General features: G+C 46.7%; 1 long non-coding RNA gene across 1 annotated transcript in view; it reads right to left on the bottom strand.

The window, feature by feature from the left end:
• Positions 1-724: 724 nt before the first annotated feature.
• LOC141990250 (uncharacterized) overlaps positions 725-17,811 on the bottom strand; it is a 227,665-nt gene continuing 210,578 nt past the window's right edge. The window contains exons 2-4 of the long non-coding RNA XR_012640126.1: positions 6,999-7,116; positions 6,685-6,748; positions 725-849 (exon numbers count right to left, since the gene is read on the bottom strand). This is a non-coding gene — a long non-coding RNA (uncharacterized LOC141990250). The remainder of the gene's footprint in view (positions 850-6,684; positions 6,749-6,998; positions 7,117-17,811) is intronic.

Below are 17,811 nucleotides of genomic sequence, written 5' to 3'. Positions count from 1 at the left end.
TCCTGCAGCTTTTGAAACAGATCAGAGTTCCTGAAGATGCGAGCGTCATGTACCTTTCCCGGCCATCCCATGTTGATGTTGGTGAAACGTCCCTTGTGATCCACCAGAGCTTGCAGCACTATTGAAAAGTACCCCTTGCGGTTTATGTACTCACCAGCTTGGTGCTCCGGGGCCAAGATAGGGATATGGGTTCCGTCTATGGCCCCACCACAGTTAGGGAATCCCATTGCAGCAAAGCCATCCACTATGACCTGCACATTTCCCAGGGTCACTACCCTTGATATCAGCAGATCTTTGATTGCGTGGGCTACTTGCGTCACAGCAGCCCCCACAGTAGATTTGCCCACTCCAAATTGATTCCCAACTGACCGGTAGCTGTCTGGCGTTGCAAGCTTCCACAGGGCTATCGCCACTCGCTTCTCAACTGTGAGGGCTGCTCTCATCTTGGTATTCATGCGCTTCAGGGCAGGGGAAACAAGTCACAAAGTTCCATGAAAGTGCCCTTACGCATGCGAAAGTTTCGCAGCCACTGGGAATCGTCCCAGACCTGCAACACTATGCGGTCCCACCAGTCTGTGCTTGTTTCCCCGAGCCCAGAATCGGCGTTCCACAGCATGAACCTGCCCATTAGCACCATGATGCATGCATTGGCAGGGCCCATGCTTTCAGAGAAATCTGTGTCCATGTCCTGATCACTCACGTGACAGCGCTGACATCGCCTCCTCGCCCGGTATCGCTCTGCCAGGTTCTGGTGCTGCATATACTGCTGGATAATGCGTGTGGTGTTTTAATGTTCTCCTGATTGCCAAAGTGAGCTGAGCAGCCTCCATGCTTGCCTTGGTATGGCGTCTGCACAGAAAAAAGGCGCGGAACGATTGTCTGCCGTTGCTCTGACGGAGGGAGGGGCGACTGACGACATGGCTTACGGGGTTGGCTTACAGGGAATTAAAATCAACAAAGGGGGTGGCTTTACATCAATGAGTATTTCAGGCAGGAATTCACGGAGGGTTCCAATAAGAAATGGTGCACCTAAGTAATTGTTCTTATTGGAACAAGCAGGTTGGTCTGGCCTCTGATTGATACATGGCTAGATTTACCTCGCTGCACCTTCTCTGTGAGTGACCGCAGTGTGACCTAGAGGAATGAGTCTCCTAGATGGGGGAGGGGGGGAAGCAAATGAGTACAAAACAAATCTGGTCTATTTATTGTTTTGATCCACTCCATCTATCTTTTACATCTTTGGCTGGCAGCAGATGGTGCAGAAGGACTGCATGCCATCTACATCTCATGGCTGCTCGGCAGAAGACGGTGCAGTAGGACTGCTAGCCATCCTCATCTCTTGCCTGCCTGGCAGAAGATGGTACAGTAGGACTGCTAGCAAACCGTATTGCCTGCCTACTCACCATAAGTTGGTTCAATAGTACTGACTGCAGGACTAAAGAGAATGACCTGGTCAAGTCACTCCAAAATTAGTCCCTGCGCCCATGTCTGCCCAGGTGCTCCTGGCCGACGTGGTCAGGAGCACCTCTGACATGACGATGACGGCTACCAGTCGTACTGTACCGTCTGCTGCCACAAGGCAATGGGTTGATGCTGCTGTGTAGCAATGCAGTACCGCGTCTGCCAGCACCCAGGAGACATACGGTGACGGTTACCTGAGCGGGCTCCATGCTTGCCATGGTATGGTGTCTGCACAGGTAACTCAGGAAAAAAGGCGCAAAATGATTGTCTGCCCTTGCTTTCACGGAGGGAGGGAGGGAACAGGGGCCTGACGATATGTACCCAGAACCACCCGCGACAATGTTTTAGCCCCATCAGGCATTGGGATCTCAACCCAGAATTCCAATAGGCAGCGGAGACTGCGGGAACTGTGGGATAGCCACCCACAGTGCAACGCTCCGGAAGTCGACGCTTGCCTCGGTACTGTGGAAGCGCTCAGCCGAGTTAGTGCACTTAATGCACTTAGAGCATTTTCTGTGGGGACACACACACTCGACTATATAAAACCGATTTCTAAAAAACCGACTTCTATAAATTCGACCTAATTTTGTAGTGTAGACATACCCCTAGTCTACAGGGAACCACGCCTTAATTAGCCTTAAGCTTATATATCTAGCACTCTCCTACTGCTCCCTGGCCCTCCTGTATCACAGTCCTGTTTTAAGACCTACTATTCAAGTTAAAAGTTGACCCAAAAAGAACCTCGTATTAACTTTAGTAAGCTCATGGACTTAGTAAGAAGGGGTTATTCAGTAACTTTCCTCTCTAATATGGGCTGTAATTATCATCTAGTTTTCTACATCTACACTACAGACCTTACAGCAGCACAGCTGTACCACGGCAGTTGTGCAGCTGTAAGGTCACCCATGTAGCTGTTCTGTGCCAGTGGGACAGAGCTCTCCCACCGGCATAATTAAACCACCCCCCATGAGTGGCAGTAGCTACATCAGTGGGAGAGCATCTCCCACAGACGTGGCACTGTCTACACAGGCACTTTTGTCAGTTGGGGGGGGTTTCTTCACACCCCTGACTAACAAAGGTTTTACTGACAAAAGCGCTAGTGTAGACAAAGCTTTGGCGAGTGGAACGCCTAACCTTGGCTGATCTGTGGGTCCTTAGACAAAGGGTCTCACGTGACATGAACCACTTTCTTATTTTGTCTTAACTTCCTAGGTGGATCCTATTTTGGGATAAACAGAGGTGGATAGCTGTTCTAAGTTTTGAAGGCCAGGAGGAAGGGAATAGATTCCCAAGAAGAATCGCTATATCTAGAGTCATGCAAATCCTTTTTATTTCATTTGAGGATTTTTTAAAATCCTTTTTTCAAAACATAAAACTGAAGCAAATTAAAAAAAAACAAATTATCAAATCTTCCATTTCAAACGTTGAACAAAACATTTCAACTTTTATGGATTTTTTTCTCTGTTTTTCTGACAAAACAATTTTGTGAATTTGAGACCCATTCAAAAAATGTTTCAGTTGAGACAAAAATACCTTTCTGGTGAAAAAAGGTTTTGTCTAAAAAAACCATGTTTGGCCAAACCTACCTATACCATCTATCACTGACTGTAAGAGGGGAGCTTTCCCTTTGCATTACCTGTAGATTTCTGCTCTCAGAATCCTAAGCCAGCTTCTGCCAAGGCCCCAGTGCTGCAATCGATAGCAAGCAGGTGAGCGGCTGCACCCACACACTATTGGTTATAGGACGGGAGCCTAAGAGCTCATTTCCTGAGACGATAAGTCTGGGAAAGGAGACAGTGAAGGAGGGAGGCCACTGGATTGGCAGTAGATGGCAGCCAAGTAACATTTGGAAATATCAGCTGGTTTTATCTAGTAGCATTCCACATTCATCTACTTAGAAATACATGAACATCATCATGAGGCACTCCTTTGTAGCATATTAGCAATAGGAAGCTGGGTCAGCCTCTGTAATTCATGAAAACTCAAAATGAGAAGTAACATTTAACCCCCTGGATCATACTGAGCAGGCCCTGTGTTTTCCTAGTTCCTTTTTTACTAGAACTGGATTTCGTGAGAGTGTGTTTTTGATCCATCAGTAGTTCTGAGTCACTTTTTCCTATACTCAGGGGTTATGAGATTAAGTTTCAGAACTTGATTTTCAAGCCATCAGAAGCCAAGAAGCTGCATGCAAATCATCAGTACAATTACTGTTATTGAACATGCAAACACTCAGATGCAGGTACCATACTTACATATGTAAACGAAGCAGAAAATGCTGCAAAGCCTTGAGAAAGTCAGGCCTTTTTGTGGTGTTTTTTTTTTAAATAGTTATCAGGTGCCTTATATTTAACTCATCTGCAAAATGCTATAAGTATTAAAAAAGTTTTCCGTGTAAACCTTCCCCACTCCATTAACATTGTATGGACCTAGGGACCATCAGTAATTCGTACTTAGTTCAGTTGCAGATTCAGGCCAGGACCCTGCAGTGAGACCCGCAGAGGTGAATCCCTGTGATCACAGACAGCATGTTTCCAGGAGCAGTGCCACAGTAATTCTGACCAGGATAAAATCCATCTCCCGACGTCCATGTGCTTTTTAGCAAATATGCATTATCAGAGCTCTGTACTTTGATCCTTCATCACTTTCATCATATAATGTATATTTTCTTCTTACCAAAAGAAAGCCAGATGGCAGATATGTGGTCTAAGGCATTCATCTGTTCTTGACTGATTTGGTCCGGCAAATCTGATGGAGTGTTAATAGCCTCTGCCCAAGTAAGGCTGCACCCGAGATCACTTTCTAAAGCTAATTTTGACTCAACACTTCCCTTGGGAAGTAAAAAAAATACATATATCCCTGTCATAAATACAAAGGGAAGGGTAACCACCTATCTGTATACAGAACTATAAAGTCCCTCCTGACAAGAGGCAAAACCATTTCACCTGTAAAGAGTTAAGAAGCTAAGGTAACCTCACTGGCACCTGACCAAAATGACCAATGAGGAGACAAGATACTTTCAAAAGCTGGGAGGAGGGAGAAAAACAAAGGGTCTGTGTCTGTCTGTATACTGCTGTTGCCGGAAACAGAACAGGAATGGAGTATTAGAACTTGTTAGTAAGTAATCTAGCTAGAAATGCCTTAGATTTCCTTTTGTTTAAATGGCTGGTAAATAAGCTGTGCTGAATGGAATGTATATTCCTGTTTTTGTGTCTTTTTGTAACTTAAGGTTTTGCCTAGAGGGATTCTCTATATTTTGAATCTGATTACCCTGTGAGGTATTTACCATCCTGATTTTACAGAGGTGATTCTTTTACTTTAATTAAAATTCTTCTTTTAAGATCCTGATTGCCTTTTCATTGTTCTTAAGATCCAAGGGTTTGGGTCTGTGTTCACCTATGCAAATTGGTGAGCATTTTTATCAAGCCTTCCCCAGGAAAGGGGGTGTAGGGCTTGGGGGGGTTATTTTGGGGGGGAAGACATCTCCAAGTGGGCTCTTTCCCTGTTCTTTGTTTAACATGCTTGGTGGCGGCAGCATAGGGTTCAAGGACAAGGCAAAGTTTGTACCTTGGGGAAGTTTTTAACCTAAGCTGGTAAGAATAAGCTTAGGGGGTCTTTCATGCAGGTCCCCACATCTGTACCCTCGAGTTCAGAGTGGGGAAGGAACCTTGACAATCCCTCATGGTGCTATAGCTTTTGGTTATGTCTTATTAGCAAATAGCACAAGCACGGGCAGTCCCAGGTCAACTGTGTAGGCACTTTGATATTTACAGGCTTAAAATGGCTCCTTATAAAGTTGGTGCAAATTGTCTAGCATTTCTGACTCCCTCTAGGAGCCCAGCTAAAGCCCTGGCTACACGGCGATACATAAGGAGATTTGAACAATGGCGCTTCTCTCTCTAATCCTATCGACAATTGCTGGCCTTGATCAGGAATCACTGGGAGAGGTTTTCTGGCCTGTGTTAGCAGGTCAGACCAGATGATCTAATCGTGGTCCTTTTCAGGCCTTAAAGCCTATAGATCTCTGAAAACATTGATGATGCTCTACCCATTTGTCAGTGAAGCTGGCTGTGGCCTCCACTAGGGCGAGTGGCCAGCTGCAGCTGAGCAGGCCTGAAGCCAGCCCCTCTGCAGCTCTGCTCCAGGAGCTTCTGAAGAGCTCTGTGCTGGCGTCAGCTGGGGAAGCCAGATCCCGAGACTCCAGACAGGCCATTGTATGGCCCTGCTGTACTGAAAGCACTTTCTGTTCAGTGCCTTGTCTCCTCAGTGCTATGATATGATCACCGATCCAACTGTTAGGTATTCAAGCTTGATAAATGTCTTTTGAAACTGTCTCACCAGATAAATTAGCACATTCCTCCAAGTGCCTCTGAGACTGTTTCAAAGATGGAAACTTTTAACACCTTTGACAAGAAAAGTGATTTAAAATTACCCCTTAATATACATAAGTCTAATATACTAGTGTATAAAAGGAAAATTGGTACCCTCACATCTCTTTACTTGTGACATTTTTATGCATTAGCAGAGCACAATGCCATTAAACCCACCACTGGCCTTTCTGTGTCCTTACTAAGGAACAATGATTGGGGGGAAATCATAAAACCTACAAAAGCAGTTCTTGCAAAGCATTGCAGGTGTGAGGAAAAGTGATAGATGACCACATCTTGCAGTCAGCATGCAGAAGATACTCATTGACTAAGAATGTCCAGCACAGTTCTCACAAATATGGCAGTTGTGGAGAGTAGGTCACTTTGTTGCCCAGTTGATTAGGGAACCATTTCAAAGCTTTTCTGCTTCAGTATCTTTTTGTCAGATGGATTTAATAATAAATAAATAAATGCCTAGCTCTTATACGGCATTTTTCATCAGTAGATTTCAGAGTGTTTTACAAAACATATGGTTTATCCCTGTTTTAAAGAGGGGAAACTGAAACACAAAGAGGCAAAGTGACATGGCCAAGGTCACCCAACAAGCCATTGGCAGAGGCAGGAATAGAACCCAGGCCTCCTGAGTCCCAGGCCCATGCTCTAGCCACTAGGTCACATTACCTACAAGGCAGAGGTTTTTAAGAGTACAAGATTCAGGTGGGTGGAATGCATTACACTTGAAATTCATCTAATTTCCTCAATATTTGGGGCTGTATTGATTGGCTGGACTAGGGGTCTCAAGAACATAGAATCTTGTGCTGCCATAAAACGAGAGCTTGATAACAGACCCATCCTTTACCTCTGCAAGTCCACATAGGCTTACACTCATTGGTAAGCATGTGCTGTGTTAAGTCATTTCTTCCCTAGGAGAAAAAGGGAAAAGAGCAAAGATTTAGAGGGTTATGGGAAAATACCTGAAAAGCTCAGAGCTCCAGTTCATAAAAATCACAAGGGTTTCCTTCAGCTGCCTCAATATGCAACTGTTTGTTGCATCTCCTCAGCAGTGCTTTAAAAATAAGGGCACATGCCACTCAAACCCACTAAGGTACCGTGTCCAACAAGACATCGAAAACGACACATCTTTTCAATAAGTAGGTTAAAATGTGGCTCTACCTTAAAGGTGACCTTGCAGGAATGGCTCCTGGTCTTCAGCATTCATTGCATCCCACAGGCAGTGGCAGATAACACGATCCGTTTGCAGCTAGAGAGACGTTTCTTCTAACTACGAATCCTGCAAGCAGAGTCAGGTTTGACTGTTCCTATATAGTTGCCAACTTTCCGATTGCAGAAAACTGAACATCCTTTCTGCACCCCTGCTCCGCCCCTTCCCGAGACCCTGCCCCACCCCCCCTCTCTGAGGCCCCACCCCCACTCACTCTATCCCCCGAATTCTGCCACTCGCTCTCCCCCACCCTTGCTCAATCGCTCATTTTCCCTGGGCTGGGCAGGGGGTTGGGGTGTGGAAGGGGTGACGGGCTCTGGGCTGGGATGCAGGCTCTGGGGTGCGGCTGAGGGGTTCTGAGTGCGAGGGGTGGGCTCTGGGAGGTAGTTTGGGTGCAGGGTTAGGGATGCAGGCTCAGGGCTAGGGCAGGAGGTTGAGGTGCAGGAGGGGGGTGCAGGCTCTGGGAGGGAGTTTGTGTGTGGGAGCTGGGATACAGGGTTAGGGTGCAGGAGGGAGTTTGAGTGTGGGAGCGGACTGAGTGCAGGGGTTTGGGGTGTGGGAGGAGTGTGGGCTCTGGGCGGCACTTACCTCAGATGGATACCAGAAGCAGCCAGCATTTCCATCCGTTTCCTAGGCCGAGGCGTGTCCAGCGGCTCTGAGCACTGCCCGCATCCAAAGGTGCTGCTCCCGCAGCTCCCGTTACTTGCAGTTCCTGCCATGGGAGCTGCGGAGCCGGCCACGCCTCCGCTTAGGAGCTGGGGGGAAATGCGGTTTGCTTCCAGGATCCACACAGAGCCGGGGCATGCAGGGAGCCTGCCTGAGCTCCGCTGTGCCACTGACTGAACTTTTAACAGAGCCGCCAGGATCCCTTTTTGACCAGGTGTTCTGGTCAAAAAACAGACACCTGGTAACACTATGTTCCTATGTCCAATAACAGAGGCTCTGGAGGCTAAACCATCCCCTCAGCTACACCTGTGCAGCCTGATTGACTTCTGATTTTGCCCTCGCTGACACCTGTGTCTCCACTGCTGGGAATGGGGCTCCACACATGCAGCCAGGACACAGTGTGGTCAGCAGCAGCTTTGACTGTCTGGGCCCAGAGCTTTTGCAGAGCTGGCAACTAGAAACAGCATGCTTGTGTACAAACTAGGTATGGAAATCAGTGAGACATCATGAATATCTATCCAGAACTTGCTAGGCTGCACTGTCTCTGTGGTGGAATATATTTACCTTTCTGTAATGTTACATGTATACATGAAAAACTCAAAGAATCTCAAACATTCAAAACTATGGAAAGTCACATCTAATGCAGCCAAACTTATAGAATCATAGAACTGGAAGGGACCTCGAGAGGTCATCTAGTCCAGTCCCCTGCACTCAAGGCAGGACTAAATATTATCTGGACCATCCCTGACAGGTGTTTGTTCAACCTGCTCTTAAAAATCCCCAATGATGGAGATTCCACCACCTCCCTAGGCCATTTATCCCAGTGCTTAACTTCCCTAAGCCTGCACCCATAGAGGTATCCCGAGAAAGCCAAACTCACACCACCCTCCTTGCACAGCTGAGAGTCTCAATTCAGTGCAGACATGCGACTGGGGTTTGGAGTAGCTGAAGCACTAGCTGGGGTTACAGTATGCACAGCTGAATGGGGCAGACAGGGCTAGCACACTGGGCTCAGCATATAGACCCACCACCGAGGCAGAGCTGTGCACCCGAAGCCTGGCATGACTGTGCTGCAGAATGCACGTGCTGGCAGGCAGGAGCCACTGGAGCAGACGGTGGTTTTCCATTGTTGACAAGGCTGGACTGAGCCACAGGAACTGTAGGCTCACACTGGGGGTCCTGGTCTCTGGAACATGGTTTTACAGCAGAAGCTGAGCTTTGGATACATTTCTAGACCTCAGGGTAGCAAAACAACGTTTAAAAATGTGCCCCAAGTGCAGCCAATGCAGTGACCTCTACCTGAGTCTGCAGAGTGCCTAAAACAATAGCTCCAAAAGGAGGAACATCATTACGCATCACAACACATAACTCCAGGGGCTACTGCTGTGGGCAGCCTGACACTACCAGCACTGCAGAGGAGGGCTCTGGGTGGCAGGTGGGGAAGGGGGTGGTCCCTGCAACGTCCTGCCTCTCTGGTAGAAGAGGGGAGCACCCTACTGCTCCAAGTGGTGTCAGGGGTGGGGGGACCAGGCCAGGGCAGAGGCAGAGCCATGCGGGGGTGCCAGTGTTGTGTTGTGCTGAAGGCTCCAGATTTCCTTCATCCAGCCCTGAATTGAGTTGTTCTGAGCTGGCATTGTACAAAGCAGAACAGGCTGCCCTGAGTGCTCCCTGAGCATAGGGCTACAGTGAGCCAAGAGCTAGATGGGCTGTGCTGATGGCAAGAGGGCCAGACCTTCCCCTTTCATGCTGGGCATGGGCCAGTCTGTGCGGCTCATGTAACTGGGGCTGACGATCTGAACGATTTGTTCCTTTGCTTGGAGTAGGCTAATGAGTATGGAGTCAACACATCATGTCCTGTCACTGTGCTCGTGCCAGGTAGTCACTACTGCTATGCACAGTAGGTTAGTGATTTTACAGTTTGTTTAAGGAAATACAGTAAGAAAGGAGAGGATCACTAGTGTTTTTCAGGAAACTGGCCATGTAGACGATGTATACATGTGTATACTTACATTTGGTTGTGGGGGTCATGACTCCTTAAGAAATAACATTTACTCTGTGTGCACTGCTAGAGAAGGGGGGAATGTCACAGGACCTCCTCCAGCAAAAGTGAGGTATCATAGAATATCAGGGTTGGAAGGGACCTCAGGAGGTCATCCAGTCCAACCCCTGCTCAAAGCAGGACCAAACCCCAATTAAATCATCCCAGCCAGGGCTTTGTCAAGCCTGACCTTAAAAACTTCTAAGGAAGGAGATTCCACCACCTCCCTAGGTAACACATTCCAGTGTTTCACCACCCTCCTAGTGAAAAAGTTTTTCCTAATATCCAACCTAAACCTCCCCCACTGCAACTTGAGACCATTACTCCTTGTTCTGTCATCTGCTACCACTGAGAACAGTATAGAGCCATCCACTTTGGAACCCCCTTTCAGGTAGTTGAAAGCAGCTATCAAATCCCCCCTCATTCTTCTCTTCCGTAGACTAAACATCCCCAGTTCCCTCAGCCTCTCCTCATAACTCATGTGTTCCAGTCCCCTAACCATTTTTGTTGCCCTCCGCTGGACGCTTTCCAATTTTTCCACATCCTTCTTGTAGTGTGGGGCCCAAAACTGGACACAGTACTCCAGATGAGGCCTCACCAGTGTCGAATAGAGGGGACAATCATGTCTCTCGATCTGCTGGCAATGCCCCTACTTATACATCCCAAAATGCCATTGGCCTTCTTGGCAACAAGGGCACACTGTTGACTCATATCCAGCTTCTCGTCCACAGTAACCCCTAAGTCCTTTTCTGCAGAATTGCTGCCGAGCCATTCGGTCCCTAGTCTGTAGCGCTGCACGGGATTCTTCCGTCCTAAGTGCAAGACTCTGCACTTGGCCTTGTTGAACCGCATCAGATTTCTTTTGGCCCAATCCTCCAATTTGTCTAGGTCCCTCTGTATTCTATCCCTACCCTCCAGCATATCTACCTCTCCTCCCAGTTTAGTGTCATCTGCAAATTTGCTGAGAGTGCAATCCACACCATCCTCCAGATCATTTATGAAGATATTGAACAAAACCGGCCCCAGGACCGACCCTTGGGGCACTCCGCTAGATACCGGCTGCCAACTAGACATGGAGCCATTGATCACTACCCGTTGAGACCGACAATCTAGCCAGCTTTCTATCCACCTTATAGTCCATTCATCCAACCCATACTTCTTTAACTTGCTGGCAAGAATACTGTGGGAGACTGTGTCAAAAGCTTTGCTAAAGTCAAGGAACAACATGTCCACTGCTTTCCCTTCATCCACAGAGCCAGTTATCTCGTCATAGAAGGCAATTCGATTAGTCAGGCATGACTTGCCCTTGGTGAATCCATGCTGACTGTTCCTGATCACTTTCCTCTCCTCTAAGTTCTTCAGAATTGATTCCTTGAGGACCTGCTCCATGATTTTTCCGGGGACTGAGGTGAGGCTGACTGGCCTTTACTATTTTTTATGGATACTATACCAGTTATCAGCAGATGTACCTAGTCTGTGAAGTACTATATGGACCATCATTCCAAGTCTGTTACAGGTATGGAATAACTATTATTGCTACTTACACGTCCTCTGGAGTTGTAATTGGGTTGGCTGTGCCTATAACACTTTGTGCAGTAATCCCCCCCACACTAACCAGAATTGGGCAGAATCAGTACCTTTGACAGAAAATCTTCAAGCAAGACCCAAGTCCAGCAGTGATGTAAACTCGACACAAAAATCCCCTACAGCTTCAGCTGGCTACTGTGGCATTCTTCACTTCCTGGTTTACATTTTCTGTAGTGTTCTGGGCTGTGAAACATTAGCTGTCTTTCAGTGCAGTGTTGCAGGCAACGATCCCTTCAGATCAGATTCTTAAGGTTGTAAAGTACTTTGGGATCCTTCTGGATAGAAGCATGACGAGACATTTATTATTTACTCCATTTTTCACTGTTAAGTAGCTGCCATGTTCTACTCTAGGGATAGCTACATCTCAGCTAGAGATGTGACAAACACCACATTTTATGTATTGTTTCTTGTACATGAATACAGTCCCACTGAAGGCATTCTGAATCACTTGGAGAACAGGACCATGGCAAGGACGAATAGTGGCTAGTCCTATGTGCACGGCACATCAGCTGAGAAAATCAGCATTCAACATGTAATCAGACCTGTAACTTGTTATGCAAGCCCTTCATTTTAAGATATTGTGGAATATAATGAGTGAGATAAAGAGTGACAGTGTCCCAGAGTTCCTGTGAAAGTATCTAGCCAAAGCTGTGCACAGATTTTGTGAGCCTGAAGTTTCCCACAGCAATGCAAAAATTACCATTCAATGAGAAGCACTTTTAAGGCGAGGCCCTGGAAGTCCATGACATTATTGTCAAATGGGTTAATCCTCTATATGCAGGCTCTTTAGCCATGTGCCATTGTACTGCACATGCTCAAATGCCTCTGACTTCTCAGTTTAATGTCATTAGTGTGGAGACCTGTGGGGGTGGATCACTGATCTTTCCCATCGTTTCCCACCGGACAAATCCTAAATGCACTCCATGACATTATCTGGGCTGCAGGCTACTCCAATGCTCCCCAAGAGGCTCTTGTAGATTGAGGAGGACAGAAATACCTGAAAGTTTCTGGGGAACAGTCGCAAGCTGATATTGTTCTACTCTGAGGACTCAAACAGTGATTCCTCATTCTGTTCTCCTAGGGCTCTGCTACTGCAGCTCATCTGCCGAAGTTCCAGACCAAAATGGCCAGATCATAGAATACCAGGGTTGGAAGGGACCTCAGGAGGTCATCTAGTCCAACCCCCTGCTCAAAGCACAACCAATCCCCAATTTTTGCCCCCTATCCCTAAATGGCCCCCTCAAGGATTGAACTCACAACCCTGGGTTTATCAGGCCAATGCTTAAACCACTGAACTATCCCTCCCCCCTGTGGGAACAGACTCTGCTGGCTGAGCAGGGCCCGGCTGGGACCTCTGTCTAGGACCCTCTCTGGACGCTGTATGTTTTCAGAACTCAGTCATGGCAGGAAAAAGCCCAAACTGCCAGACATGTTTGCTCGAGAACTCCCGACAAGAAATAGCAAACCACAGACTCTGAACTAAGTCTCGAAACAGCTATCAACTGACCACAAAGAAACAGCTGGGACACTTGAACTGCACAAAGCTGCTTGGGAAACACTGTGAGAGAGCTTCAATCTCCATTTCCTACACATGCTGCGGAGCCTGAGATGGTGTTTGATCCACATACAGCGCATGCCAGGAAGTGGTAGCCGCATAATGCTGCCATATTGCTATCTCAGGTAGCACCCTCACCGAAGAGCGCTATGCAGCAATGCTCCCTCTGGAAGAGCACACAGGTGTGTTGCATATGAGCAATGTGCATCACTGCTCCTGAGAAATACCAAGGGAGGACAGATTTAAAAATGCAACCTATTCTTATTCACACTACATATCAGACCAGCTCTTATTGCCTGGAAGCTCCTGCTCCCGTTACTCGGGCAAAACTCCCACTGAGGCCAACAACCCTTATGCATTCCCTGAAATTCCTTTTGTTTTCGTATCCACAGTATCAGCTAAAAAAACAGCTGTTCCTCATGCCGCTCATGCATGGGAGGTACTCCCTGCACACATCTGCAAAGCTACCTTATTATCTGCCTCCAGATCCCTCCTTAAAATTCTCCTCTGCTGTGATGCCTACAGTAAACTCAACAACAGTTACACTGCTGATGTGCTGTGACTACAGGCTACCACCAATATTGTCTCCTTTTACTCTCCATCTGGTATTTCTTATCTTGTACTTAGGTGGGTCCCTGCCCTAAGGAGCTCAACAGTCTATCACACTGAGGTTCTGGTCCATGTCTAGGACTCAGAGGCATTATTCTAATACAAATAATGGCTAATAATAACCAACATCTGCAACAATTAAATCTAGGTTTTCAAAGTTAGGCCTGTGCTATTCTATATCTAGGTTTGCGTGAACCTGATGGAAATAAGCTGTCTGCAGGCAAATTACATATATGCATGCCCATAAGGCCTGGTGTGCACCTCCCTGGCTACGTCCATGGTCAGTAGCTGATATGACATACCCTTAGTCTCAAGCACTTACACACGTCTGCAACAGGTTAGTAAAACATCCCCAACCTGCGATAATTACCAAAGCTGAGAGTGGCTTTCAAGCGGCACCGTAACAGGCTTCTGCTGGCCATGCTTCTGTCTGTCGGTGGGGACCCGAAGATGCGTCCAGAGGGAGTGTCCCTGAAGAGCCCCTCCTGAGAAGTCCAATGACCTCAAACTTTCCCCCTTTATTTATACATTAGTAATACAATGACATATCCCTTAAAGAAAACTTGCTAAGCAAGCAGTTTTTAAAGATCAAGCAAGAGATTTTCTTATGGTCATCAATTTACCAGATATGTTTTTTTTTCAGAATGTCCATGCCTTAGGTCCCTGGGAAACATTCCTGGGGGCGCATATAGACAGACTTCCTGTTTTTCTAAAATACTTAGATCAGCAATTTCAACATTCTCAGCAGATAGGACATGGAGTCAAGCTGCCCTGTCCATGGCACCCAAAACCCCCTCCCCTCCTGCCTTGGTTACACTGAGGCCGCTGCATGACCAATTTACGACCTGTTGACTTGGCTACTTTTAGCAATAAGCAAGAATGGCTCAGTATGGCCTGCTAACTTGACTACTGTTAGCAACAAGCAATAGTGGTTTAGGTACTTTACTGGTTTGCCAAAATCTCCCCGAACACTGGGAACCGATTCCTGCAGAACGCCACCAGAAATACTTCAGAAATGTTTGTTGAATATCATAGAATCATAGAAGATTAGGGTTGGAAGAGACCTCAGGAGGTCATTTAGTCCAACCCCCTGCTCAAAGCAGGACCGATCCCCGACTAAATCAATATAAAGAAACGCTTCAGTTTTTCATTGGTAATACTTTTATGATAATAGTTGACAGTACAATTTATTTGTTTTTCAAAAGTATCAAGGAGAGATTGTTAGATCCAGTAGAGACCAGGTAGGTTCTTTATATGTATATATATTTTTATAAAAGTTTTACCAATGATATTTGATCACTTTATCCGGTTTGTCCCATCCTTCCTCACAGGGTCCAGATGCTAATCTAATAGAGGCACCAAGTCATTCCATTTCTCTTAATTCTTCTGGCCTTGTCAGCCGCACATCTTCAATTGGCTGTCGCTTTGCAACTTTCACCAAGGGAAAAAGCTTGGGAGTTTTCTACATAATGAGCAATTGTAAGAGAATCCGACGTTTCAAAGAGCATATGCCAAACCTTTACATTTCTAAGAAACCAAAAACACTTTTTTTCCTGTTGTGCAGTATTAGGGTTTCCTGGCTTCAAACCAAAGTAAATAGGACAGTTTTTTAACCTAATGGATTATAGACAAAGTCACGGATTTATAATTAACAGGGAACAGATATGTCAATAGTATTTTGCTATGTTTGATTGAGAGCGGAATCTCACGAACCCTGCCATGGCTGGGCTTCACAGGTCTGTTAAACAGGCGGCAGCTGTGTAGAAAGACTTGTTGAATCACGCAGCTGAGATCCCTGGATCAGTAGCAGCACTTGGGGCCTGAGCGTGCTAGGCACTGTACAAACTCATCGGGAGAGAATTTCTGCCACCACAGAATTCACAGTCTAAAGAGACCAAGGGCAGAGGGAAGTGACCTGCCTGATGTCACTCGCTAGTCAATGGCCAGACCAGAAACAGAACCGGGTCTCCTGTCTCGCAGACCGGAGCCCTGTCCACTGGACCCTGCTCTCACTCCTGGAGGTGGAGGTGTAACTGCCCTTCCCAACTCCTCAGGGCTGACCTGAGAGGAAAGAAACCTGCATTCCTGTTCACTCCTGCAAGATCTCATCTCATGAGCTGAATGCTGCTGAGGAATCCAATGGTGCACATACAGTATGCTTGGCCGGCAGATCATCCAGCATTAATATTCTGCACTTCCATAGCACCCACAGCCAAAGATCTCAAAGTGCTTTAGAAATATGCATAAATTAAGTGGCTAGTTTAAAATTTAGTCTAACTGCTTCCATAAATCACGAGGTTGGCCTGTGCGAGCAGTACAAGCCTCCTTCATCGGGCACCTATTCAGTGGGAACAGGCCAGGGCTGTTTGTGACTGCCCACAGACAGAATGCAGACAGATAATGTTATTTAAAATCAATGTAGCACTTGTAAAAAGGGCAGCTCAGGAGACTGAAGCCCTTTCCTTATCCAAAACTCAGGAGTGACAGACAATGACAACAGATTAACAGCCCTGCCCACCACCCTGCCTCACACTCCACTGCCAGAGCCAGTCCTTGGATTTAGAAAGGGGTCAAATGCATTCTGACCTGCCCTCTCTGCAGAGACTGCTGATTTGTGCCAAGTTGGAGAGAGCTTCCTGTTCTCTCTCCACTAAAATTAAAGGTCAAAACTTCATTTCACGCAGGCCAGCCAATGCGTGGCTGGTACTGTTACAGAATTCCCTCAAGCTCTGAAATTTGTGGGCATGCAGAAGTCATTGTGCCCTTTGGACACAGCACTATTCGTTTGTATAAAGCACAAGAATTGCCAAGGCCATGCTGTAAAGACAGCTATGCATCTTTGCATCTTAATGGACTCCATTAAATGTGCCCCAAATATTTACACGTACATCATTACTCTTGTTGATTTCCACATGTGCACCTAGAGACTGCAAGCAAATTTGGGGTCCCACTGTGCTAGGTACGGTAGAGATACCCAGATTGGGAACTCCTTGGGGCACAGTCCATTGAATTAGCGAGACAGGCAAAGCATGGGAGAAGAGAAGGATTGATTATTACCTTCATTTTACAGATGGGGAATTGAGAGATGAAGTGACTTGCTCAAGGTCATGCAGGGAGCCAGTGGCACAGCTGTGGAATTGAAACCAAATCTCCCAAACCCAAGTCCAGTGTTTCAGCATGGCCAGCCTTCCTCTCTGTGACTCCAAACCTGGACCTGGCACGTTACTATGACATAGATTAGTGCACAGACAGTTCAGGATTTACATTTTTATTTCTCCATTCGGCACACACCAACAGCTGTGTCTACAAAGACAGTAGGATGCAGAAGGTGTGAACTGCTTGGGCACCCTGGCTGAGTTCAGGGCCTTGGCACACTGCAAGTTTTCAGGCCTCCTAAGTCTTAGAGGAGATTAGCTGCACCCTAGAGGAGCCTTTATAAATTTCAGGAGTAAGAGCTCCATAGGCCTGACAGCCCAGATTGCCACATTCATCCACACATGCTGGTTGTTCAGTGGACAGGGAGGTGGTTTGGATGGTCTGGGTTCGGTAAACCACTTTTTCTACCTGTCCCAGCAACTAGTGTCCAATCATTGTGCAAATATCCACTACTTTCGCCTGTCCGAGGCAGTAATAAAGTCCACCTGCTTATCTCCTTTGATGCAATCCAGACATCACTTCCTCAGCTTTCCTCAGAGTCTCTTTCCTACCACCCTCTCTTGACATGCTACCTTCACCTCATTCCCTTCATTCATCCTCTCCTGGTTTAGACACATGCAAAGTGGAGGTTCCTGGATTTTGTCAGTCACATCAAGGACTTTGATTTCCATCCTAATACTCTCCTTTTGAAATCTGTTTCTTTGTGTAACTCCTCTTATGACATGAGGATATCTCATCTCAAACATGTGTAGATCATAGAATCATAGAATCATAGAATATCAGGGTTGGAAGGGACCCCAGAAGGTCATCTAGTCCAACCCCCTGCTCAAAGCAGGACCAATTCCCAGTTAAATCATCCCAGCCAGGGCTTTGTCAAGCCTGACCTTAAAAACCTCTAAGGAAGGAGATTCTACCACCTCCCTAGGTAACGCATTCCAGTGTTTCACCACCCTCTTAGTGAAAAAGTTTTTCCTAATATCCAATCTAAACCTCCCCCATTGCAACTTGAGACCATTACTCCTCGTTCTGTCATCTGCTACCATTGAGAACAGTCTAGAGCCATCCTCTTTGGAACCCCCTTTCAGGTAGTTGAAAGCAGCTATCAAATCCCCCCTCATTCTTCTCTTCTGCAGACTAAACAATCCCAGCTCCC

The sequence above is a fragment of the Natator depressus genome, chromosome 6, assembly GCF_965152275.1.
Source record: "Natator depressus isolate rNatDep1 chromosome 6, rNatDep2.hap1, whole genome shotgun sequence".
NCBI classification, from domain to species: Eukaryota; Metazoa; Chordata; order Testudines; family Cheloniidae; genus Natator; species Natator depressus.
The sequence above is the reverse complement of the archived record's forward strand: the minus strand, read 5'-3'. Positions and strand labels throughout refer to the sequence as shown.